A 27,644-nucleotide genomic window follows, 5' to 3' on the forward strand; every position below is an offset into this window, starting at 1 on the left:
TAAGATAAAAAAAGAAATATAATTAGTACTATTACTTCAGTGTAAATTTTGATGATGTTCAGTAAAGTGTAACTTTGGGGAAAGGTAGTGAAGGGCACATGGGCTATCTCTATACTGGTTCTTGCATTTGCAGATGACTCTAGAACTGCTTTTTAAGACAATTTGAGAAGGGGTACGGCAGATTAACCCCCATTTGGCAGCCTTGTGTCCTGCATTGGAATGTCTGCAATTGAGCCCCATATCCACTTCTGGCCTGGCTTCCTGTGAGAGGCAGCAGATTACATTCCAACCACATGGATTCCTTCCACCAACAGGAGAGATCTAGATGGAGTAAATAGCTCCTGGCTTCTGTTTAGCTCAAGGTTTTGGGGGAAATAAGCCTGTGAGTACAAGATGTCACCTTCTGTTTCTGTCTTCCTCTGTCAGTCTGTCCTTCAAACAAATAACTGATTTTTAATAAAGAACTATAGTATCAACATTAAAATTTGGCTTTTTAAATGCTAAGGAATAGATTCATCATAGCGTTAAAGCCTATTTATTTTAAAAGTCAATGTTGTCTGTCCCCAAAATAGCCAACAGTGAATAGGTAGTTTTATTTTTCCCCTAAGCATTCATCCTCACTCAGCTCTGAAGTTATCACCAACACATGTTATTTAAGGGTTTCATTTATAAAAAATAACATGTGCAAACAGCTTTTACATGCTGTTTTCTTATTGACATGAAAATATTAATATTAAGCCAATGTCCTACAGGTAAATATGCACATTATTTATAATCATCAATAATAAGCACATTCATCAGCATGGTTTTTGATGGCAGAAAACTGGAAATAATCTAAGTGTTCAGAATAGGTAACATGCTAACTGCATTTTGACACAAACTGAATTGAAAAAATAAAAACAGCTAAACTGTTTTGAAGTACACTTAAGTACTTCAAAAACTTAGTAGAAAATAGAATTGGAAGAAAAGTTTACTTTGATACAAAATCTTTGAAATCTACACACAGTTTTCATCATAGTTTGCAAACTTTTTGAAGACCTCTGATATGCATGAATGTCAACATTTTTGCACCAAAATAAATTTGCCTTTTAATTCCATTTCTTATGAACTGCTGGAATATCCTTATATATATGGCTTTCTATGTATGCATGTTTATATGTATACATATATATGTTTATTTGGTAAAGAACAGATATTTAAATGACAATAGAAATTTCTCTATGATGACATCACATATATGCTAATTTTCCTCTTATGACTCATCCAGAATTTTTGTGTACATTTTAAATACATGTTCACAAAACAAAGCATCTCTTTATCATCAAGTTCCATACAGAACAGTGTATTTTTGCCAGTCGATCCTGGAGGTCTGAAGATGTTCACAGCTTTCTATGATGAGAGTGTTTTCATCAGGATGCCAAGTTTCAGACAGTAACTTGACACGTCATGGTTCAGCTGCACGATCATGGAGTGGTAAAGCTGCCCACTTCCGACTGCCCACATTTGCATTCAGTTTTATGACTGTAAGGTAGGGAGGCACTACTGTTCTAATTCTCATTGACTAACTATGAAGATCGACTGTTACAGACAGTGTATTTCTGGCTTCTCCAGAACACAGCCTACTGCACACGCTAAGGCTCACAGAATTTCCAGGAGCCTGACTTTAAAGGAAGACTAGGGAGGTACCCTCTGTTCCTCTGACAATATGATCAGTGATTCCACACCAGCAGAGCCTCATTCACCTTGGAAATTAGTCCTTTAAACTTCTCAGTTCTAGTTTTTGTTGTATTTTATTTATAATTTGATCTTACTCATACATAAGCACAATTGAGTACAGAGATGGAAGGACAATTTAGGTTTGTGTTGTACTTATGTAAGCAGCATATTGTTAAACAGATATTAAATCAACTAGAGTCATGTTTACTTTGGCAGCACATATAGTAAAACTGGAACACTGAAGATTAGTATGTGCCCTGTGTGAAGATGACATGCAAATTTGTGAAGCATTTCATATTTTTGCAATAGCATCAATTTCTACAAGAATTTTTTGATTTTCTTCTTCAACACTCTAGAGACACATTGGTATGTTTGTAGCATGTTCTTTAACCTGCTGTTGATGAAAATTTACCCTTTTTCCTCCCCATTGTGGACTGTGCATGCTGGTTCTCTATTTAAGGGGATGTATAACAGAAGTGTAGCAGAAACTGACATGTCCAGATGTGCAAAGTACAGTATGCCTCTCTACACCCAGACTAAAGATGAAAATATCCTAACAGTAGGATGCTGGACTTTCTGACATTGCCCATGCCTACAATGTTGGGAATCACTTCAATAACAGCATGATGGACTTATGACTGTTCACATGAAGGACATCCATTGTAAAACTAGAGGGGAAACCAACATAGGGGAGAGGAAAGTTGAGGAAGGGGGGTGGGGTGGGAAAAAACAGAGCCTATGGAACTGTATCATAAAATTAAAAAAAAAAAATACTTTTTAAAACTCAACTACAATCTACATGAATCCTTTTCCCTCCCTCAAGTTTGAGGAAAGCTGTTCCCTGAACACAGTGCAGTGCCTTCAGAAGCTTGCAGAAATGCTGTCAGGGCTTTATGGTGTAGCTGAACCTTGTGCACCAAAGCTCTCAGCAGGGTATTGCTAACAAGTGAATCAGGATGTTGAATTGATTATTTGGAAATCCAAACACAGTTTTCCTAAATCAAAATCCTTTTGGGGTGCAATGTCCCCAAGTTGGGAGTTGTGGTACATGGGGTTAAGGCACTACTTAGGAAAATCACATCTCATTTCAGAGAGCTGGATTCAGTCCTGGCTACTTTGTGCTTTCGATTCAGCTTCTGAATAAAACATTTGCAAGCTATTCATCCAATACAGGGTTAGCATCCAGAATATATAAGGAAATGAAAATCTTCATCAACAAGGACAAGAAATAAACATCAGTGTATCAGTGTAGTTAAGAATTGGATGAAGGATACCGATACACACTTTTCAAAAGAAATACAAATGGTTAATAGTAGCCATCAAGGAAATGCAAATCAAAACCACAGTGAGATGTCCTTTTCAATCAGAATGTCCGTTCTCAAAAAGACAAAATTTATCAAAATCTGGCAAGGGTTTGGCATAAAGAAACCCCTTACATATTGCTGGTGTGAATGTAAAGTAATACTGCCACAATGGAGATGCATCAAAAAACTAACCATAGATGCACCACATAGCCAGCTATCACCCTATCCTCTTCTGGAAATATATCCAAAGGAATTGACTTCCGCATAATACAGATATGACTGCATTCCCTGGTTATTGCAGCATAATTCACAACAGCCAAGGCATAGAATGAACCTAGGGAGCTACAGCTGAAGGAATGGATAAAGAAAATGTAACACACATATATACAATAGAATAGTATTAGGCTAAAGAATGAAATCCTGATATTTGCAACAAAATGGATGGAAAGGGAAGGCATTATGGTGAGATAAGTCAGACACAGCATAACCAATACTACATGTTTTCTTTCATGCATAAAAGTTAAGAAAAATCATTGTGAACTAAAGGCAGTGATTACTACAGGCAGGAAAGGTTAGAAGAGCAATAATGGGAGGCTGGGTAAAGGAACCAGAGTACAAATATAAGCAATCAGTTCTGGTGTTCTACAGAACATTACAGTGCAGTAATATATTATATACTGCATAAAAATTGGAGGAGACGAATGGGTAGTTTCTAAATATGGAGGAGGTTGGGTGGTAGGAATGTTGATTGCCTGATCTGAGAGATTTACACAATGCACATCTGTTGAAATATTGTGAAGTTCCCCAAAATTTGCACACTTGTTACATGTAAATTAGCACACCTAAAAGATAAAGAAAAAATACATTGCTAAATGCTCTCCTAGGCTAGTATATCTGAATCTCTGGTCAAGGACATGGGATTCTGAATTTTTAACCAGTTTCCCAGTGATTTCTATGCACATTAAGTTCTGAGAACCACCGGCTTAGTGTCATTGAGAAGGTACAAAATGCAGGCACCTTCTATGAAGTTAGGCTCAGTAGAGGAGCCTGAGGTCTATAAGGACTATGGCATCCTGGCAAAGCCTCTGCCCCTTTAGCTCACTCACAGACTTTTGCAAGAGCACAAGTTTACCCACAGAATCAGGTCTGAGCCCTATATGCATCGCCATCCCCCACTTCCGTTCTTCTAACGTGGGCCAACGTTAGTCCAGTCTTATCTCCTGTCTCATTTTGGGGACTAGTATTTTTGGGGTTATCCAGTTTCTTAAGGCTCTCCTCACAGTTTGAATTTGGGATAGAGGTGCTTTCCACATAGCATACGCGTTCTGCAGTGTTAACTCTCAAAGGATTCAAAAAAACTTCAGAGAATAAAAATGCAGCCCAGGAATATCCCACCCTGGAGACAACATGCCTGCACGGCTTTTACACATGTTAATAAAAGCAGCTGGCCCTTGACACCCCTCAATCTGAGCATTCTTGGGTGTGTTTTGAAGCCACCCGTGGATCATACAAGTAGAAACAGCAAATGCCAGTCTAATTTCTACCCAACACTTTCCCAAAGCCCTCTAACTCCTTCTCTAACAACAGTGACCTCAAGTCATATGGCAAACAATACTAAAGCATTAAGAGAGTAGTAATTCATTGGACAATGAAAACAATCATTGAAAAACCATTGCTTCCATTCCCATGAGCACTCCAGAGAAGCTATCAACACTTCCATCTCCATAGAGAGTACTGGTTCTCCCCCACTCCAGTACATGAGCTCCAGCACTAGAATACAATAAAGACTGTGTAATGTCACATAGCAATTCCATCATATAGGTGGTGAACTCAGCCTGGACTTTTCTATACATAAGGCCTAAGCCCATGATGAGGAGGTGAGCAGGAGAAAACCAAGCCAGAGTCCAAGGATTATACAGAATTACATATATATACATGCAAATAACATTTCTAAAAGATGCAGTTTGTTATTTGGGAAAATAGGTAAGATGACATTAGATATTAAGAATGTATGCATCTGGGCATGGTGCAGATAGCCTAGAAGATAAAGTCCTCACATTGCATGGGCCAGGATGCCATATGGATACCAGTTCTAATCTTGGCAGCTCTACTTCCCATCCAGCTCCCTGTTTGTGGCCTGGGAAAGCAATCAGGGTCAGCCCAAAGCCTTGGGTTCCTGCACCCATGTGGGAGACTTGGAGGAGGCTCCGGGTTCCTGGCTTCAGATCAACTCATCTCCAGCCATTGTGGCTACTTGGGGAGTGAATCATCAGACGGATCTTCCTCTGTCTCTCCTCTTCTCTGTATATATGACTTTCCAATAAAAATAAATTAAAAATGAAAAAATAATGTATACAGCTGAAAAAAAAAGCAGTAGTTGTCTAAGTATAAGGCACAGAAGCTTGAAAGCCTTAGATTCAGCTTGCCATGTGACATGCAGTCTCTCGGCACTCCTGATTGCTATTTTAAAAGTCTTTATGCCACATTTGGTGAAAAATATTTTAAAATATGTATTACAAAGACATAATTACAGGAAGAGGGAGAGAGACAGAGAAAGATCTTCCATCCAGTGTTTTGTTCCCAAAATGAAACAAGCCAGTAACCTTGAACTCCAAAGACAAGACTGTCATGTGGTTCTTGACTCTGGATGTGTGCTTGTTTCTAAGGCTTACATGTTAGCAGAACAGAAAAGGTGCATTCTAGAATATTTGTTCAGTACAACCAACCCTTACCTACTTCATTATCTAAAATAAATCACATATAGCAAGTTATTAATAGCAACCAAGTCTCCAAGGACAATTGTGTAGTGCTCCAGAGACAGACGGTAGGCAGAGACATGAGCACAACCATGGAAGAGACACACAGTTCTTACTTCCTCTAGCAAGTATCAGACTAAAGCATTTTCCTAAATTTGGGGGCAATTCTTTGTCCTACAGCCAGCCAATTATGTGTTCAAAAATGTATTGTAAGGATTAAACAGTAACAGAATGCAAATAATTTTGCCACAAAGGTGGGCATATCAATAAATGTAAAGTACAAAACTCATATCATGATTTTATAAGAGGCTTAGGGAACTTGGATGAAAGAACTTCCTTGTGTACTCAATCCTAAAACTTTAATCTATTATTTAATTTTCCCAAATAAAGCCACTGTTCCAAATGGCATGACTTTTTGGTAGATATTTCTTGGTCTGTTTTAATTTCTTTCTTTGTCTTCAAATGTGTTTATCTAAGCAATAAACACTTCACACAGCCCTTGCTGATTACTCAGTCTTCAAGCCATCAACCATTTTGATACCAAGGACAGCTATTTGAGTTTTAGGGCAATTTAAAGCAAATGCTTGTTAGGACTTTTTTCAATGTTTACTCAAAGAAGGAAACAGGTCTCCTTGCCCTGCTTTTAGTAAATTCTCTACTTTAACATCATTTGCTTTGAATGGTCTGCAAGGCACAGTTCCCGCTTAGGATGATTCGATCCTTCAGTGACTTGCCTATACAGTATCAGAGAACTTTCAGTATAAACAACAGGACTTAATTCTTGATATGTATACTTTATTCAAACCTATCTAATGTTATAAAAACTTAGACAAATAGTCAAGTTTCCCTAAAACCAAAATTACACATTACAGTATTTGAATGGAAGGTAGGCACACAACTCAGTGTGAGGGGATTCAGCAACACGTACACCAAAACTGGGTTCCGCCCATCCTGCACTTTGCTATTTAATGAAAGTGACAGTGACTATTAAAACTAACTCCAAATTCTAAGTATGAGCTTCTGCAGCCAGAATCTGAGACTTGTATTGTGTCCCAGTGTCTGGAAGGCGTTCAGTGTTGTTTTCCTTGCCAACTCATACTGTTGCGTTGTTGAGCAAAGTATCCAGAGACTGGCAGGGATAGAGTAAAGGAAGAGAAACTCCAGGAGGTGAGGACCAACATAAAGAACCAGCACACAGCTAGCGCCCCCTGTTAACCATCTTCAGTACAAACTACATTCTCATGGCCAGGTACAGAGCTGGGATGGTCAAGAGCAACAGCAGCACACACTGCTTTTTCCCTTTTTTAAAAGGTGAATTTAACTTATTTGAAAGGTAGAGTGATAGAAACACACATAGTTTGGGGAGAGAAAAGAGAAAGAGAGAAATCTTCCAGCTGATGGTTTAATCTCCAGATGGCCACAACCACTAGGACTGGGTCTTGCCAAAGACAGGAGCAGGAAATTCCATCCTTATCTCTCACATGAATGGCAGGGACACAGGCACATTAGCAAGCACCTGCATTGGAAGCAGAGCAGCCGGGACTCACCCGGAACTCTAATATGGGCTGGTGCAAGTAGCAGCTTTAAGCCACGTGCCACAACACAGACTGCACAGTGCTGGTTTTAAAACTTCCTCTTTCCCATACAGGTAGCAAAAATCCTTGCAGAAACATCTTAGCAACACTAAACCCTTAATTTTTCATAAGAAAGGAAGTGATGGTTTAAACATTGTAAGACAGTTGCTTTATGAAGTGTCTGAAGAGAAACCCAAGATTCAGGCCCTCATCTTTCAAAAGCACACATTCAAATATTACATTAGGAAAAATGCAATGCTTACTTTGGAATGATGGAGCTTCTGTCGTTGCATACTGGCTTCATGGAAAGATCAATCTTGAAGGAAAAGTGTTTTAAAAAATATATAGGAGAAACTAAGGAAGAGAATCTTTTTCAAGACTGATAATTATGCATAATTTTATTTTGCATATTTCAATATCCTATCTTATGATTTGTGATAGGAAACTTGTATTTCTCTAGGCTGTTTAGGTGATTTTTTGCTCAACCAGGTTTGAACATCTCTATGTTAACCTAAGCTGTGACTCTCACAGTATAGTACCTGTACCAGCCACATCAAAATCAGCAGCCTCTGGACACAGCCTGGACATGCCAATACTCAATACTCAGACCTACTAAATCAGAATCCCTGTGGAGGAGCTAGCTGTCTCCACCATAAAGAACTGCCAGGTCATTGTGAGAACGACTGACCAACAGAAAAGCCAATGTGCCCTTTAAGGTAATACCTGAGAATATCAGACAGATGTGATAACTCAACAGTACTGTATAAAAATAGGAAAGGAATTATACAGTCTTCTACAATGGGAGACTCCCAGAAGCATGCTGCTAAAGAGAGATAGGAAGTTCAGCTTCATGATTCTGCTGGCCAGATCTCACAATGGAGTGTTTAGTTTGAGTCCATGTTCTGGCTCCTCACTACAGTTCCCTGCTAATGAAGACCATGGGTGGGGTGGGGTGGGGTGGGGTGGGGTGGGGTGGGCCATGGTGATGGCTCCAGTGATTGGGTTCTCATCATCCACATGCAAGACCCAGATTGTGTTCATATCTCAGACTGTGGCCTGGCTCACCAAGGCTGTTGCAGGTGCTTGCGGGAATGAACCAACAAGCAAATGGCTCACAGTATGCTTGCTCACTTGTTCACTCTCTCTGCCTCCCAAATAAATCAGTGAAATTGGAAAGCTAAAACAAAACAAAAAACACACTGATTGAGGACTACATAAAATCAGCCTTGTTATGTCCCAAAGGACTGTAAGTTAAACAAGAAATCAGAGGTTAAGATACTCGCCAGCACTGAACTTGTCCCACTGGAAATTAGCCACTGGGAGTCTTCAAAGTCAGCAGTATGCTGCTGTTGGTATTTTTTAAGTCTATGATTATTTTCTGGGGAGGGGAGTTGTTTATCAACTAATTTTTATGGTTAGTATGGTCAGAGTCCTTTTGAAGTTACGGATTTTTTATGTTTCCTAGGCCACTTGTGTCAGTTATCTAGGAGAGACAGAGCCTTTTGAAGTTCTTTGACAGTGCTTCTGTTTCTTCTCTGTGGGTGGTTCAGACTGCTTTACTCCACATTATTTTGCTCAGGTACTTGTTTACATGTTTACAGCCATCCTTTCCTGGGCTAAACAGCTGTGAGAACTGTAGGCTTTTTCTGACAACCTGCTACAGATGGGACCCGGCTGGCAAGCTGCTCAGACTGCAACATGGGCTGTGTCCTGCTTTGGATGACAGTGACTAATTGGCTCGGCACTTTCACCCTCTGTTGCAAAAGAAGAGCTGGATGTGCTGCCTTTTATGTACAAAGAGATACTCCACATTCACATTTCTGCTAAAAGGGAAGACTGTAGCAATTGAATGTTCTCTGCATTGTTTCTATCTTCCAGGAATGGTGACACATAGTTGCTAAACACTGTCACTGGGATCCTTGGTGCAGCCACCAAGATCTGGGTACATTTTCTCCTCCCTCCCCTAGAGCAAAGCTGTCAGCCTACATCATGATTTGAGTATATGTTCTGCCCCTCCCCTCAACAGCCAAATTGTCAGCCCACATGGAGGTGGAACCCAACTTCTGACCTGCTGCACCTTGCCCCTCTACCCAACTGAGTCATACAGCCACTCCAGATGACCAGAAAATAAGCAATAAGGCCTGATTAGGGCCTGACAAAGCAATAGAAATTCCACATTTTGCCATTGTTTTATCCAATGGGGGGTGGGGGCGGGTAATTTGGCCAAGGAAAACGTCAGCCTCTCAAGGATTTCTGGTGTCATGTTTTCCTCCTGCACACTGCTCTGGTATGTCAGACAGTCAAGGAGAAGTAAGACAGGACCAATCAATCTGGCTAAAACCTGGACCTTGGGAGCCATTCCAAGCTCCATAATCTCACAGAATATGTCAAACTGCAGAAACCTACTCTGAGATCACTCGCTGCTGTTTACAACATCTTTTTAAATCAGACCAATAAAATAAATTCCCTATATGCTCATTTATTTAAGGAAGAAATCTGCCTTCCCCTTGGGGGCTGTTAAGAACACAGTCTACAAATATTACTAATTCTGTGTAAAGAAAGAGGATGATCTCATTCAACACCAGGGTCCTAGAGATGAACGTTCCTTTATGTGCAGGGTACATCAAAAATTCACATACACAGAATTACAAATTCTCTAAAAATGGAAATCAGTGCCTAGCTTTCTCATCATTTGCACCTCTACGGACTTTCTGAGGATCCTATCACACATTGACTGAAATAACTATTACATGTTGTAAATGCAGAAGGGTTTTATACTGAAATTGGAAGCAGAACACTAAATTTGTTCTTATGTTTTTATTCACTTTTCAAAGGTCTGACAATTCCTTCATGAACTTTAAATACCCCCCATCAATTTTAGCAGTAGTTAAACTCATGTATTCAATGGATTTCTGTATGCATTATATTTCTAACATGCAATTGCAGATGCATACATTTAGAAACTACACACTCATGATATGCTCTCAAGGGAATGGAGGCCAAGAGAAGTGCACTGTAGAGGTTGGCCCCATGAAAGTGCTAGATCATTTGTTCCACTACCACGTCACCTATAATATACCATTCATTCCTTCTTCCTTTTTACTATCCATAGATAACTGGCTGTATGCCAGGATCTATACTACTAAACTGTTTTAAAGATTTATTTATTTTTATTGAAAGGCAGATATACAGAGAGGAGGAGAGAGAGAGAGGAAGATCTTCTGTCCGAAGGTTCACTCCTCAAGTGGTCACAATGGCTGGAGTTGAGCCAATCCAAAGCCAGGAGCAAGGAGCTTCTTCTGAGTCTCCCGTGTGGGTGCAGGGCCCCAAAGCTTTGGGTCATCCTTGACTGCTTTCTCGGGCCACAAGCAGGGAGCTTGATGGTAAGCAGGCCTGCTGGGATTAGAACTGGCGCCCATATGGGATCCCAGTGCACTCAAGGTGAGGACTTAAGCTGCTAAGGCTACATTATTGCACCAGGCCCTAAGCTTATATTTTTGTGATGCTCCCCTCTCATGATTCTTATTTTTTCCTCTGTAAAAGTTTATAAAATTCTTGCCAGAATTTTGAGATGCAAGCTGATGTGACGTGAAGTGATCGTAAATCACTCATGGCTGAACACATACGTGTTAAATCATCAATGTCAACGTGGCTGGATTAAGTGACAACCAGGTGGCTGGTAAGACAGTATTTCTGGGTGTGCCTCTGATGGTGCTTTTGGAAGCAACTGGTATTAGTTTAATGGGCTCGTAAGGAAGACCTTCCTTCATTTAGTGTGGATTAGCACTATCCAATTAGATGAATGATTGGACAGAAGAAAAAAAGATGCAGGCAACTGGTGAATTCCGTCTTCTGGAGCTGGAATATCCCTTCTACCATTGAATAGCAAAATTCCAGAAATTCTAACTTTAGATCCTGGCACTTACCTAAGAGGTTCCTCAAGTTCTCAGACATTTAGCCTCGTAGTGAATGTGACAGCTTCAACTTCCCTGATTCTAGAAACTTCCAACTTGAATTCTTCCCTGGGTCTCTAGAGTGCAGATAGTACATTGTGAGATTTTCAGCCTGATATTATAAGTCAATTCACTTGTCCTCTGTCTCCTATTGGCTCCTTTTCTCTGGAAAACAATCAAAACATGTCCATAAGAAAATCTATTCACGATGGCATCTTTGAAGATTAGGTCATGCTTCAAAAAAACAGACAAGGATTTGGTGAGAAATTACCGGGGCAGGAAGCAGCACATGAATTATTGGACATAGGATGTCTCCACCTTCTGGCCACATAAGGGCATGTCGGAGGAACAATGACTTACATAAGCACTGTGGAGAAAAGACCAGTGCTCACAGCAGGAATGTCATCTCCATTTAGGATTTAAATATTTAGGAAATGACTCGTTCAGGTGAGGTCCCAGATAAGGAGCTAACCGATAATATTTTGTATGAAATATTTTCTGATTTTGTGGGAAAAGTCCTAAGAGCAACCTTTGAACACTTCGAAGGTATATTAAAACAGCTAGATGGTTTTCAGTATTAACGAGGATGATATGATCTTCAGCTATCTAGTCCTTTGTGATTTCACATTTTTAATTTTATATATTTTAATTGTCGAGAGAGAAGGGAGGTAACAGCAGAGAGACGAGGGAGGAAAGGGGAGAAGGTGGAAGAGCCCTGGGTGTTAGTTCACTTCCAAGTAGCAACAATAGCTTGGACTAGTCCCGGCTGAACGCATATGCTAGACTGCAACCCAGGCACCTTGGCGTAGTCATGTGATTATCCCATGCAAAAGTTTAATCAGTATGCCACATGCCCCCTCCTCCAATCATGCTTTTATATCCACAGTTTTGCCTTTAAATCCTAGTGACAAACTTAAAGGTAGTACAGATGTGCAGAAAGCTGGCTACAGAAGGAAACATACAGGCTTTGAAGTGAGGCAGAGCTATGTTCGCCTGTCAACAATCCCATTTCTTAGTAGTGTGACTTTAGACAAAGGCCTTAATGGTTGAAGCCCTCATTTACTCAAATAATGCATGGTAGAAGAGATTATGGCTTGGGGGAAGATCACATTACCTGTTTTAAAGCCATAAAATCTATTACTGATCAATGTATAGACAGACACCAAAAAAAGTGCAATATATACCCTCTCGCAGACACACACAAGAAGTAATGTTATACAGTCCTGCAAATAATGAAAATTCTGACACATGATATAACATACATGAGCCTTGAAGATAATATGAAATAAGCCTGATGTAAAAGGATAAATATAGCATGATTCCACTGAATTAAAACACCTAAAGTATACATATTCACAGAGACAAAAATAGAATGGTAATTGCTGGGAGGCTGGCAAGAATTGGATGGAGTGCTCCTGTGTAATGGATATAGAACTTCAGTTTGAAGAAATTAGTGCTGATTATACAACATGTATACAATTATACTTACTATCTTTGAACTGCATAGTTAAAATAGTTGGAATGGCAACTTTACATCAAATATAATATTATATATTTATATAGAGATTTATTATATATTATATATAAAGAAATTTTATATGTGTATATATTTATTACATATATTATATATTCTATATTTATATATAAGTTATAGATGATTCATGGAGAGATCCGTAGCCCATAGAAAGTATCAAGTGAACAGGAGCTTTCAGAATCATTGTACCTCTCCATCACGGGTGTGACCACTTTACCAACAGTGGGACTGGGGTAGAATTTTTAAAAATGGGTCTAAGACCACCTTTGATCAGCTTGTTATCAGAAACTCTGCACTTGACTAACTCAATTGTGTGTTTCCACTGGGCTTTTCAGATGTTGACAATCTAACAGCTCATACCCTATCGTAGAATATGACATCTAAGAAAACAGAAGTTACGCAAGTAGAGAGCAAGTTTTTGAATGAGTCCATTTGAAAAGGATGTGGCTTCCGCAGCAACTTTGCTGATTTTGCTCTTGGGAAACTAGATTTTAGTTGAGCAGACTTTTTCCAGCACCAAGGTTTGATCCACATGATGATATGCAGTATCATTCTGTGATTCCTTTGCCCAGTACCCCTCTCTGCTATCTATAGATTTATCAAATGGCAAAGTCAATGTCTGAAGCTAAGACAGGCCTGAAATATAACAGAGAGTCCTATAGCTCTCACTCATGCATTAGGCATTATAAGTTTTAAAGGATAGATGATTAGCCTAGTGGCTGAAATATCAGTTAAAAGGCCTGTGTTTCACATCAGAGTATCTGGTTGAAGTGCTGGCTCCAGTTCCTGACTCAAACTTCCTACTAATATAGTACCCCTTCTGCATCATTTGCATAATTGAGTCCCTACCACCCATGTTGGAGACCTGAATTGATTCCTGGCTTCTATCTGACCCACTCTGTACTACTGTAGCATTTCAGGAGTAAGCCAGTATAGGCAACAAGTCTCACTCAGTCGCTTTCCCTATCTCATTGTGATAATATTTTTAGGATCACCAAAACAATAAACTTGAGTAGGTTTCTGAAGAGACTGGGCTCCTGAGTTGCTTTTAAGTGTTCTAACGGCTATCAGAGAAGTGCAAAATTGGTGAAGGCAGGCAAGGCTGGGTGTTGCTTGAACAGAACATAAGACAAGGGAAGAAGCTCAACATTCACAGCATTTGTCCAAGCTAGTCACAATCCCACTTCAGTATAGCTTTAATGGAGTTAAAACAGCATATTCAGTACTCATTTAAGGACCCCCCCCAATTATTTCATTGTGAATTCTGAATTTCTGTAGTCAGTAACAATCTCAGAAGGCCTAAATTTGAGGCATAGTTATCCAGCCCTTTCCATACTTGATTAAAAAAAATACTAAGAGCTTATTTTAATTGTACTCATTCATGCAATCTTGATTGCTTAAGCAACTCTTAATGATGATCTGATATTTAATATTTAAATAATGCCAAGTACATCTTTTTAAAGATTTTTTTTGAAAGGCTGAGTTAGACAGAAATAGGGAGATAAAGATCTTCCATTTACTGGTTTACTTTCCAAGTTGCTGCAGTTGTCCAGATTGTAATAGGCGGAGCCAGGTGCCTAGAACTCCATCCAGATCTCCTCCATGGTGGCAGGGACTCAAGCACTGGCCCATCTGCTGTTGCTTTCGCAGGTGCATTAGTAGAGGTCTGGATCAGAATCACATTCCAAGTCTATCCACCTCCCAAGTCTGCCCCACACTCTGTTAGCACTGCTCCAGTTCCTTGGCAAAGGAGTCAACTCATCCTCCAATACCTGAAAGGCACATGCTTAGAAACTAAGCATAAAAGCAGTCTTCCTCACAAGACTTAATTTCAGAAAGCAAATACAGAGTCCCTTCGGTCCACATCAATGCATCTTGCGCAGTGTCAGCCACTTACTAAGTGGGAATCAATCATTCTACAGGCTTTGCACAGCTCATTGAAAGGGTCACCACAAGAAAATACTGATGAACACAGGTCATGAGCAGCCACCTCCATAACCAATCAACGAACGGCATTATAGTCTCTCCTGGGCATGTTTTTTATGTTGGAAAAATATCACACATTGAAGCCCTTGTTCAGAGACAAAGTAATCTGACGTGCAACCAGCTGATGTTCAGCTACAAAGTAAGTTACAGGCAACATTACTTGACATTATCATGAATTCTCAATTAAGACCTGTTACTTTCATTTGTGGATTGAATTATTGTTATCGTTTTCTACTTAGGAAATTGCTTTGTTGTTACCTTTCTGTGATCATAAAGGAAACAGAATTAAATTACATTTAAATGTCCTGATTTCAAGATGGATTATACCACATTTATTTTCTGACCCATCTCTCTTTTTCTCTTTTTTTGGTATTTTTATTGCTATTATTGTTTTCCTTGATATGGTTTTGCAGGTATAGGGATTCCCCACCCTCCAGCTCTCCGCTCTCTCCCCATCCCCCTCCCACTATTTCCCCCTAAATTACTACAATAGTAGCATCCTTTAGCAACAGTCACAAGCCCAACATTCTGTTACTTAAGTATATCATGGGATTTTAAGTATAGACAGTGGCAGAAAATTTAGTATCATATTGTCAAGGTATATTTAACAGTTTGAGAGTTTTCCTTTTGTTCACAAGTAGATACATATAGTACAACGTATCTTCATTTAGTAACTCAACATACTTTCTTATCGCTGTTTTACATATATTTGGATGAGTTACACAGAGGGAGATCTTGCATTTGCTGGGTGATTCCCCAGGGGGCCACATAGTCTGGTATATTCAGGACAAAGCCAGGAGCATCTTCCTGGTCTCCCGTTGGTTGGCAGGGCCCCAAGACTGTGGGGAGGCTCTCAATCGCATGCATTGACTTACTCTTTTAACTTACCAAAAGAAAGATAGATAGAATTACAGGCACAGGGTAAATAACAAAAAAGAACACAAACAAGATTCTTTTCTGAAATAGCTTTGAGAGAAATACAAAAGAACTAATCAACCAATCAAATTCAGTATTTTAATCAGATCATTGCCAAGTAGACAGTGAAAAAAAAAGGAAAACGATGGAAGAATGGTAACAGATATTCCTGAACTTATGGAACTATATCATAAAAAAAAAGAAAACATATCATCAAAACAAAAGTCTCATCTCAAAGGATGGGGTATTGAAGCCCAAAGTTCTGATTTGAAAGAAGTACCCTATCCTACAAATATTCAGAAGAGGAGTGTAGTTGGTAAGGAAAATTGTGAGAAGGAAATGTAACAGTCATAAGGATGTGATGAGGTTTCAAAGAATGGTGGGGCATGATTTGAGTAGAGTATGATTTAGATTTTAAGCATGATAAGTTAAGGAACTTTTATATAAATAATCAACGATATGGATAGGCATTGTGGCACAGTGAACTAAGTTTCTATCTACTACAATGGCATTCCATATGAATACTGTTCAAATTCCATCTGCTTACTTCCTACTCAACTCCCTGCTAATGCACCTAGAAAATCAGTGGACGATCACACAATGACTTGGACTCCTGCCACCTACATGGGAAGATGAGAAGACTGGATAGAGTTTCAGACTCCTGGTTGTGGCCTGGTACAGACATGGCCATTTGGGCCATTAGAAGTGAACCAGTAGATGGGAGAACTCTCTCTGTTTCTTTCTTTCTCTCTCTCTCTCTCTTGCATGTGCTCTAATTCAGCCTTTCCAATAAATAAATTAATTAAAAAAATACACAGTCTTCAAGTTTGTGCTTTGTAAAGGTTTCTCTGGTTGCTAGGAGCACAGTTTTATACACAGCGGAGCAGTACACTCAGAAATACCAGCTAAGAGACTCCTGAGGGCAAGAGACAATGAAAGCTTGATCTACATAGAGAGTGAGAGGGGCTGGCATGGTAGAATAGCGGATAATGCTGCCACCTGTGAAACCAACATCCCTTATGGGTACTGGATTGTGTGTTGAGTGTTTCACTTCTGAACCAGCTTCCTAACAATGGCATGGGAAAACAATGTGAGATGATCCACTGACATCCATAGGAGAGATCTAGATGAATCTCCTGGCATTTGATTTTGGCCTGGTCCAGTCTGAGACTTGTGATCACATGGGACATACTTATTGAGATGTGGTGGGTCAAACAAATTTTTTGAGGGTTTGCCCAGGGATCTGTTTTTCCCTTGTCAAGTTTGGGAGGTAGTTCCAACTTGTACGGAAGGTCTAGAAGACAACTAAACGTTGAGTCGTCTGTTGTTCTGGGACGTGTCCAAGACTACTGGTAGACACTCAGGAGTATAGGGAATCATCAGAATGATAAATGGGATCAACTCTGGAGGATGAATAAATGAAATCAGAGATGCTAATACCTTCCCCCATGGGTCACTCCACATTCAGCCAAAGAAAAACAGAACTAAACTGAGAAGTTGTGACCAGCAAGGAAGGGGAAAGTAGAGATTGCTGTGTCACAAATGCCAAGAGCTTTGAGAAAGAAGCAATCAGTTGTGTTAAATGTTCTGGAGCAGTCAAAAATGATACACACAGAATGATGGCTCCTGATCTGCCAATAGATCAAAGAAGATCAAGAAGCGAAGGACCAGAGTTGTTGTGTAGCAAGTTAAGCTACCACATGCAGTGTCATATTATGATATGGGATCCCTGCTAATGCATGTGGTAGAGTAGCAGAGAATGCCCCCAAATACTTAGGGCCCTGCACCCACATGAGAGACCCAGATGAAGATCCTGGCTTCCACATGATTGTGGTGTGGCCATTGTAGTTATTTGTGGAGTGAACCAACCAATGAAAGAACTTTGTCTCTCCCTCTTATTCTCTATGTAACTATCTTTCAAATAAATAAAGGTTTTAAAAAAAAAGGGACAAGAAGGGAAGCATGATCAAGAGTGTTTGAACAGTTGTGGAGTTAGTATTTTGTGGGAGACAGTGATTACAGAAAATTCAAGATTTTCTGAGAAGTGGACATGAGAAATAATTGGAAGGAGACAGAGAAGAAGGATAGGCCTATTTTTGTCCTGCTTTAAATACAGGATGTGTGTTTACAGGCTGACAGAGACAGAGAAAGTGCTGCATCATGTAGAAGAAAGAGCTCACTGTCAGTACAGTTGGAAAGCAAGAAGGGTCAGGGCTCTGCACACTGCGGATGGATTGGGCCTTTGCTAGGACGAGAAATAATGACAGCCTTTGTAAGAGAAGGGCAACAGAGAGTGCCAGTAAGCATGAAGCAGGGGCAGTGGACCTAGCAGAGGAAAGATGAGGGTGGTGCGCACTCTGGCTTATTGGTGTATGGTCCTCTATTGTCAGTGAAGGCCATCCCACCATCTGAGTTTAGAGGAAACTGTCAATGTGTGAAATAGCCACTCAGATGATAAAGTGAACATGTACAGAGTATTGGACAGTTTGGAATGTCTAACTGAAATTATGCTTTACCAGATAGAAATGAGAGCAGCTGGCAATATGGGTGCTCTTCTGTCTAGCGTCAAACCAAGCTGGGTGGATAACAGCCTAGGTAGGCCTAAGCCAGGAAGAAACATCTTGCAAGAGAATATTACAGATTTCAAGGACTGTAAGGGGATTCTGAGAGAAACGGTTCACTGTTTTCACCTCAATGGATATTTGTTCCTAAATCTACTATTTCCCTAGAAAATGTGGTTTGATACAAAATTGTGCAGAAATACATGAACATTTTTTAAGCATTCTTGTTGTATTATCAATTATTTTTCCAAAGAGATTATACCTACTTACAATCTTTCAAGCCAGGATTCATTGCATGTTCTCCCCTGTTGAGTATTTTTTCACTTTGCCTATTTAACAGATTAAAATTATTTGCTATCTTACCTCTTCCTGCATAAGATTTCTTTTTTTAAAAATGTAGAGGCATCCTATATTGGTGCTGATTTGTGTCCCAGCTGTTCCATTTCCAATTCAGCCCTCTGCTTGTCAGAAGATGGTCCAAGATCTTGGTCCCCTACATCCAAATGGGAGACCCAGAAGAGGCTCCTGGTTTAGGATTGTCTCAGTTCTGGCCATTTGGGTTACTGAGGGAGGTAACCATCAGATGGAAGATTCCCTCTCTGTACATTTGTCTGCCAAACAAAGTAAATCTGCTAAATAAAATAAACCTTTTTTTTTTTTGGAACAATTACGATTTGTTTCTAAGCCTACTAGCTAAAACGGTAATCCAGAGAGAAACAAATTTATGAAGGAATATTATAAAAATTAAGTTTAGTTTCATAAAACCAGTGGAGGGCTGTATAGGCTTGGATGGAGAGAAACAAGTCATACAAAAGAACTACAAGAGAATAATCCCTCCTCCACCCAGTTGCCATTTGTCCCCAAACAAGAGCTGGTGTACGATACTGATTGACTTTCCTCAATTTCTTATTCTATATCTCACTGACATAATCTAACATACTACACTGCATTGGAGGGGAGGGGAGTTCAGGTCAACCAGCTAAAACTCTTCCTGATGTATTTGTGCTCAGGGTCTAAGGATAGCAGAAGCAGAATAAAGCTACCATTTCCTAAGAGGTGGGCTCTTCTTACTATGCTGGGTAATTCACATACAGCATTCCTATAAGAACACATTATTGCAGAAACTGTTGGGTCCATTATACTGCAGACACCAGGTGCTCAGAGAGGTTTTGCTATGCACAAAGCCACAGAACTATCAGGTTATCTAAAAACCCAATGCACAGTATTCAGGCTTGTTCTCTCTCACATAAACCCCACCCCTTGATATTAACAACTCAAAAAGTAATTCATTATTATTATCTTCATTTGAACTGCAACAAAGGAAAATTAGGTTACTAGAGTCACTTAACCTTATCTCAACAAAGTTCAATATATTAGCTGACTAATGCCTTATGATTATATCAGAGAACAATGCCCCATGTTGTGAGAGAAAACACTTGAAGTATTCTACCCTCTGGCCTCTCCAAAGGTCCTCTTCATCCAACCTTCCAATCATTAAGGCTTCCACTTTTCCATAATCCCAAATCAAAGCCACACCACATCCTTGATCCTTTAACAAATTCATATTCTGTTCCCACTGTAATGAAGCCATGCAAGAACTTTTAATAGCTACTGGACCTCTTTCTCCATCATTCATTGTTCTCAAGTCCACCAAATCTACTCCGGACACTTTAAGTCGAGTCAGTCATATGCTGGGAACCAGCACTTGCTAACTTCCTCTGGAAAACTGATAGTTAAATTCTGAGAACTCCTACAATCTAGTTGTCAAACACAATCGACTAAAATTAATTATATGTACATTTTTAGTAAAATAAATTTTTAAAAGAATGTTCAAACTGCAGCCCTTTCTAACAACTATCTGTGATCTTCAGGCAATTTGTATCTGGTATAGAGTGGAGATGCTACACATGGCATGGGACATTGGCCTCATTCCAACATTTAGGGACACCATATTGAAACCTGGAGATCAGCCAGGGCTGTTTACACAATGGGAGTCAGAAAATGCCACAAATTGGTCTTTTTTCCCCAAGAAACCCATTTTTTGTTAAGACTTTTTAAAATTTATTTGAAAGGTGGAAGTACAGAGATAGAGACAGAGTAAGAGGTATCTTTCCGTTTGCAGGGTCATTATGCAATTGGTCACAAGAGCTGGGGTGGGCCAGACTGGAGCCAGGCACCTCATCTGGGTCTCTTATGCGAGTAGAGATTCAAGGATTTTAATATGCTGCTCTCCCAGGTGCGTTAGCAACGAGCAGCTGAGAACTGAATCAGTGCTCTTCCAGGATGCCAGTATCATAGATGCTGGCTTAACTGGCTGAGACAAAATGTGGGGTCTTTCCCTTTAAAAAAAGAAAAAGATTTATTTTTAGTTATTCTAAAGGCAGAACTTTAGAAAAGAAGGGGGAAACAGGAGAAAAAGAAGAGGGGGAAGAGGAGATCCACTGCTAAGCATTTACCCCTGGATAGGCTCCAACAAGCTGCATTCAAGCAATTCTTCCTTATAAAGGAAGTGTAAGCACAGCTGGTTAAAGACCTAACTGACCCATTTGGAATCCCCTAGCATCCTCCTCCCGCTGCCACCCCCTCTAACTTCCTCCTTGTCTACATATAACTGTGCCTGAGATCGCAGCTGGCTTCCCTTCAAGTCTAACCTGGCTTCAGGCAACTGATCTCATCCAGAGAAACACATGTTCTCCACAGAAGACCTGAATTTCCCTGGGACCCATGGTCAATCCCTGCTCTATATTTACAACCAGGATTGTAATGCAACTTAGAAATAGTTCTTCTCCAGAAATAAAACTATTTCTAAGTAGATTGTTTCTTTAATCGCATGTTAATATTCCATCTGTAAAATTACAAAATAAATTTTTCCTGAAAATCTAATCATCACAGTGAATGGGCCATCCATTCTTTGTGTAGTTTACTGCTGAACCAGCAGATGGCAGCAGGACCTCTTGAAAAGAAAATTGAAACTTCAAATCATTTTGGCTGATAAAGAACACAAACTGTTACTGCAAAGTGCAGCACATTTCTAAATAGTTTGCTGGATCATCATGTTCTTCGTGTCAGCAAGCTGCCTTTTAAAATGCAGGATAGGTTGTGTTCTACAATTTTATAAAAGCCAGTAACAACCCCAAAAGTCACGTATTCTTTTTATGCTAATTGGTCTTTGCCAAGCAAGCATACCCAGATAACTGCTTTTGCAATAAGGTTTAAAGTGTTCAAGTGGCTGTGTGTTTGGCCTAATGGTTCAGCTGAGGCACTTGATGCTTTTGTCGCATGAAGGAGTGCCTGAGTCTGTGACCAGTTCAAGCTCTGGATTTCGGCTTCCTCTTACTTCATACCCTGCTAACCACAGGAGGCCTGGATTGCACTCCCAGTTGCGGGTTTCAGCTTTGCCTAGCCTGGCCTTTGTGATCTGGAAGCTTCAGAGCTTCTCAGAAACAGCAGTAATCCCAGGATCGAGAGGTGTTCACTTTATTGCTGAACAGGGTGTGGAATTACATTATTAGCACATGAAATATCCAGGAAAACTGTTTTTTTAATAGCTAAATTTCAATATCTTCTGATCAAGTAGCTTTTGCTGGGCACATAGGTATATGAAGACATAAATTGGGAACAAAACCAGCATGCAGCGTATGAATCTAGCAACTGTGCTGGATTCACAAATGCCGAAACTAACGAGTGCCAACCCTGCTTTCCAGGATGTCACAGATTATTGGGCTCTTACTCTGAAGGAGTACTCAAAGGCAAATTATTTCTTTCACAGGTTGTCTTGATAGTTCATTATGATAGCGTTAGGAGAGCCCAGTGCAATGACTCAATTGGCTGATCCTTCCCCTCAAGTGCCAGGATCCTAAATTGGGCATTGGTTCATGTCCCAGATGCTTCACTTATGATCCAGCTCCATGCTTATGGCCTGGGAAAGCAGTGGAGGATGGCCCAAAGCCTTGGGATGCTATGTCTAAGTGGGAGATCTGAAAGAAGCTCCTGGCTGCCGATCAGCTCAGCTCCAGCTGTTGCAGCTTTTAGGGGAGTCAATCAGTGGATAGAACATCTTTGTCTCTCCTTCTCTCTGTAAGCCTGCCTTTCCAATAAAAATACATTAGCATATGTATTTTTAAATAAAGCACTACGAAAAGTATACAAAGCATACAAACACTGAGTAAATGTTGATTTGCCATTATTCCTAAACAAGGATCAAAATCTAAGTGGCCTTCAGAAAAGATGACCACGACAGTAAGGAGGCAGAAGGAAGTAACCTTTGGCAGATTCCTCAGCAAGCAACCCAGGTGGGGTGTGACTGAGTACAAGGTGACTGGGACAGCTGAACATAAAACAAAGGACAACAAGATGTTGACTGTGAGCAACTGAACGAGAAAGGTGAAGGAAGAAAACATTGTAATCTGATAGGGGGAAATAGAGAATGAGACAGAAATGCTGAAAATGTAGTCCCTGGATGAGCAGGGGAATAAGAAAACAGGAAAGGCAAGTAGGTGAAGCTGCTTATGGAGCAGTAAGGACTCTGACAATTGAACGTGAGGGGGTAGCAGAACACCCACAGGAACACAGCACAAGAACCGGCAGCGTCGGGTCTCACAAACAGCTCAGCCTTTGAGACTCGCCTTGGATGCGCTGTATGCTGGGAAGCCTTTCGCTGAAAGAGCCAGAGAATTCGCTACTCACTTCTGTATGTTCCCAGTGCAGTCTCTTCTATATTGTAAGTGGGCATTTGTCAAACTGGTTGACATTATCCGATTCTGTGTCCGTCACTTCAGTTAGATTCCATGAGAACTGGTTCAGGGCAGAGAAAGTCACCAACCTTTATATCTTTAGCACCAACGTAGTAAGCCATTCATCATAGGTACTCAAGAAATAGCTAAGGGATTTAGCCAATTTAAAAATGATTCAAATATCAAGATACAGGAATTGGATGTCAACCACTTAAAGGGGGGGTCATGAAACTGTCAGTGGATTAAATTTCCAAGGAAGATAATTACTAAAAAGAAGTGAATCACAAGGAAGGGACCCTGGAGATAGACTCCTTGGGGAGTGAGGAAGAAAGTCAGGCTAGGAAAAAGCAAGGGCAGTGAGCCAACATCTCATAGAAAAAGGATGCACTAACTAGTGAAGGGTGTACTCCAGTCAAGGATTTAAACCGCTACTGACACCCCTGCAAATGGAGATAAAGAGCAGAGCACTGAATTTCAAAGCCAAACTTAGTGAGAAAACCAGGTCTATTTCACCAAAACAACAACAAGATCAATGAGTAAAATGCACTCAATGAGGAAGCAATCCATCTTTGGTATTTACATGCTGTGCAGAGGTTGCCCAAACCAGAATTCTGGCTGAGTGTGTATCTTAAGGCAGAACAGTTAAACATATTAAAGAATTAAGAAGCTAATTTTAAAACATGATGAATAACAGGAACATTAGCACAGGACTACTGATGAGGAGGTGAGTAAGATAAATGAGCCCTTCCCAGGGTATTTTTCACAGGTAGCAATGACTGTCAAGATAAACATCTTCCCATTAAATGTGCCTTCAGAGCCATTCCAATGTGCCTCATGCTGTCCTCCCAGGGCTACCAGGCCAGAAGAGTGGGAGGAGCTTTGGCTCTTGGGATGCTCAGATGGTCCTCTGAGGATACCCAATGCCCTACTGAGGGTAAGGCTGAGCCCAAGCACTGAACCATCTGGATTATTAATCTCATTCCAAGAAGTCCTAGTATTTCTGGATAAGTTAATTCCCAGAATTAGCCTAAGAAACAACATTTTCAATCACTTTATTTGGCCTTCTCATTTCTAAATAAAGAGATGGAGTCTCCAGGGTCCAGTGGCTTGTAGAAGGGCACACTGCTGGAGGACGTCAGATAAGACCAAGACTAAAACCTCCACCCCAGACGGCCAGGCCTGCGGCCCTCAGGTTTTACACTTTTCCTCACTGTGAGACCAATGAAAGGGGGAAGAAGAGGGTGCTGGGGGAATGAGACAGGACCAAGATCTTCCTCCTCCTACTGAAGACTTGGTATTTCAGCCATAGCATTGCCAACTTTTCCTCTTCCCTGGCTTACCACGCAGCCATTACCTAAAGGAGATCATTGGCCCTCACTCTCTGGAATCACTGCTGGCCTTACACATTTTTAAATCCATTTGTGTACTAATTGTATCTCAATATGAATTTCCCAGGCTGACCATGCTATTGCGAGCAGTTAGGCAGTGAGACAGGACATGGGAGAGCTCTCTCTCTCTGTCAAGTAGACAAAAATTAAAATTCCTTCTCCATCCCTTCCTTCCTCCCTTTCTTCCTCCTTCCCTCCTGATTTATCCTCCATCTCTATCTTTCAAATTTTTAAAAATTATTAAAGGAGAAAGACATTCAGTATTCTGGTTAAAATACTATTTGGAACACTCCTATATCACATCAAGGGTTCCTGGTTTTGAGACATGGCTGCACTAAATCCAGCTTCTAATATAGGCCTTGGAAGCCTCAAGTACTTGGGTCTGTGACATATATATGGGAAATGCGGATTGAGTTTTTAGCTCCTAGATTCATACCGGCTGACACTAGCTCTTGCAGGTATTCAGTGTGTGAACCACGGGATGGGAAGTTTCTCTTCTCTATGCTTGAAGTCAATGGAAATGAAGAAAAAGTGTTTTGTAAAATTCCTGCTGGCATCCCGTACGGACACCAGTTTCAGTCCCAGCTGTTCCACTTCTGTTCAAGCTCCCTGTTATTGTGCCTGGGAAGGCAGTGGAAGGTGGTTCATGTGCTTTGAACCCTGTACCCATGTGGGAGACCCAAAAGAATCTTGTGAATCCTGGCTCTGGACTGACCCGTCTTCAGTGTTGACATTTGGGGAGTTAATCAGTGAATGCAGATCTCTCTCCTCTGTGCGTAACTCTTTCAAATAAATATATATATTTTCAAAACTTCCTCACATGTATACAGAATTTACTAAGTTCAGAGCCAGTGCCGGGATATAGCAAATTAAGCCCCCACCTACAACATCATCATCCCATAAGGGTGCCAGTTCATATCCCAGATGCTCCACTGACAGTTCAGCTCCCTGCTGCCCTAGGAAAGCAGCAGAGGATGGCTCAAGTCTTTGGGTACCTGCACTTACATGGGAGACCCAAAAGAAGCTCGTGGTTCCTGGCTTTGGACTTGTTCATCTCCAGCCATTGTGGCCATTTTGGGAGTAAACCAGAGGACAGAAGATCTCTCCCTTTCTGTCTCTCCTTCTCTTCATGTGACTCTAATTTCAAATAAAAATAAAGTAAAATAAATGATTAAGTTTAAGGCACTGTTTTAAGAGATGTGTGTCTCTGACTGTGTTTGTACTAAAGTATATACAGACAGGGCCTGGCGTGGTAGCCTAGTGGCTAAAGTTGTCACCTTCAATGTGCCGGGATCCCATATGGGCAGTGGTTCTAATCCTGGCTGCCCCACTTCCCATCCAGCTCCCTGCCTGTGGCCTGGAAAAGCAACTGAGGACTGCCAAAAGCCTTTGGACGCTACACCCACGTGGGAGACCCAGAAGAGGTTCCTGGTTCCTAGCTTCAAATTGGTGCAGCACTGGCTGTTGTGGACACTGAGGAATGAATCATTGAACGAAAGATCTTCCTCTCTCTCTCCTCCTCTCTGAATATCTGACTTTGCAATAAAAATAAATCTTTAAAAAAATAAAATATAAAGGGATAATAGGTATGTTATGTACATATTTAACCTAAAACTGTCTTATGATGTAGATCTGAATACAGAGCACTGAAATCATTTATGAAACGTGATACTAAAAAATGAATTTCCTTTGGTACAAAACAGTAAGATCAACTGATAATTCTATTTTTCCGTAAACTTTCTCAAGTACCCTTGCATGATCATCACATTCACTTTATATACAAATAACCTAGCGACAACTTTCCCAAGATTGCACAGTAATCACGTAGAACTCCTGGAACTCAAAGCCTCAGAAGACAAAGTTGGCTGTCCTCCTTTCTTATTCACAAAGATATCAGTCTTGGAAGCAAAAAAGTAAGAGAAATGAGAATCTGGTCTGTTTTGGGGATGGACTTGGTTGATCAACCTCCCCTCTGGGGTCTCTTCTCGGAGCCTGATCTCCTTGACACCACATCCCGATTGCCATTTAGACCCAGGACTCATTGTTGCCTTCCTGAATGAGTACATACGTGTACTAAGCCAGTTACACGAGATATCTTCCACACAATCTAACTTATCTGGCCTTCACCAGGAACTAACTTACACAAGAATGGTTACAGTGGTGATCTGACAATAGCATCGGGGCCCTGGGTCTGTTTGCTGCTGGCCAGCTATATTGACATGGGGCACGTTACTTCATTTATCTAAACAGATGGCAGAGAACACACAGACAGTAGAAGCATTATAGATAATGTACATTCATAACAGCCAAGAGTATATCTATAGTTCAATGTCCTAAATTTAAAAGAGTACATTCAACAGGCACACTAGGTCTTTGTAAGCACTGGGGACACAGAAATGAACAAAGCACACCCTAAATCCCTTATCCTCATGGAATGTTTGCACTAGCCAGGGAGACTGACAAAAAACCCGTGAGTAAATTACTTGATTCACATCAAGACATGATAGGCATAAAGAAAAAGTCCATGGTCATGTATATGGTCCCGGTCCTCAACCCAATAGAAATCAATGGCCACTGCAAAATGATTCCCTCATCCTTTAGTAGCTATCTTTTTCTAAAGCAGAGATATACACGTCTTCATCTCAGGCACCCATTATGTTTATAAAATTTATCCAGGACAACAGAGTTCAAGTGGCTTAGATCAGTTTATATTTACCAAGTTAAAGCTAAAACTTGGAGTCTTTATTTGGCCTACAGTTAAGATGTTGGCTTGGATAAATCTGTCCCACTTTGGCGTTTCTGTGTTCAATACCTTCTTTGGCCCCTCACTCCAGCTTCCTGTTCATGCAACTCCTGGGGGGGAGTGGTGATGGCTCAGGGGATCAAGTTCCTGCCATCCACCGAAGTTCTAGATGGAATCCTGATTCTTAGCTTCAGTTGACCTAGTGACCAGCAAACGGGAGCACAGACTCTCCCTCTCTGTTTTCTTGTTACTGAATTAGAAAAACAAAACAAAAACTAGGAAGCCCCACTGTTTGTATAAGAAGGTAAGTGAAAAGAGACAAAAATGTCCCAGAAACTCTCCGAGAGATGTGCGACTACATGTTGACAACAGTGTTCTGGTCAAAGTGTGTACAGACTGCCATCAACTTAAAAATGTCTCATTTACTTTTCCACCTCTGCTAATGTTCTTTAATTTTTGTAATGTTAGAAGCTGGAAAATT

General features: G+C 40.5%; 1 protein-coding gene and 1 non-coding gene across 2 annotated transcripts in view; one reads left to right on the forward strand and one right to left on the reverse strand.

The window, feature by feature from the left end:
* RCAN2 (regulator of calcineurin 2) overlaps positions 1-27,644 on the reverse strand; it is a 213,892-nt gene that overhangs the window by 162,324 nt on the left and 23,924 nt on the right. The gene's annotated exons all lie outside the window — the stretch shown is intronic.
* On the forward strand, positions 1,917-2,018 carry LOC121158837. The gene has a single exon (XR_005884227.1). It is a non-coding gene; the product is annotated as a U6 spliceosomal RNA (small nuclear RNA).

The sequence above is a fragment of the Ochotona curzoniae genome, unplaced genomic scaffold (genome assembly GCF_017591425.1).
Source record: "Ochotona curzoniae isolate NIBS_2020 unplaced genomic scaffold, NIBS_Ocur_1.0 contig_3819, whole genome shotgun sequence".
NCBI classification, from domain to species: domain Eukaryota; kingdom Metazoa; phylum Chordata; class Mammalia; order Lagomorpha; family Ochotonidae; genus Ochotona; species Ochotona curzoniae.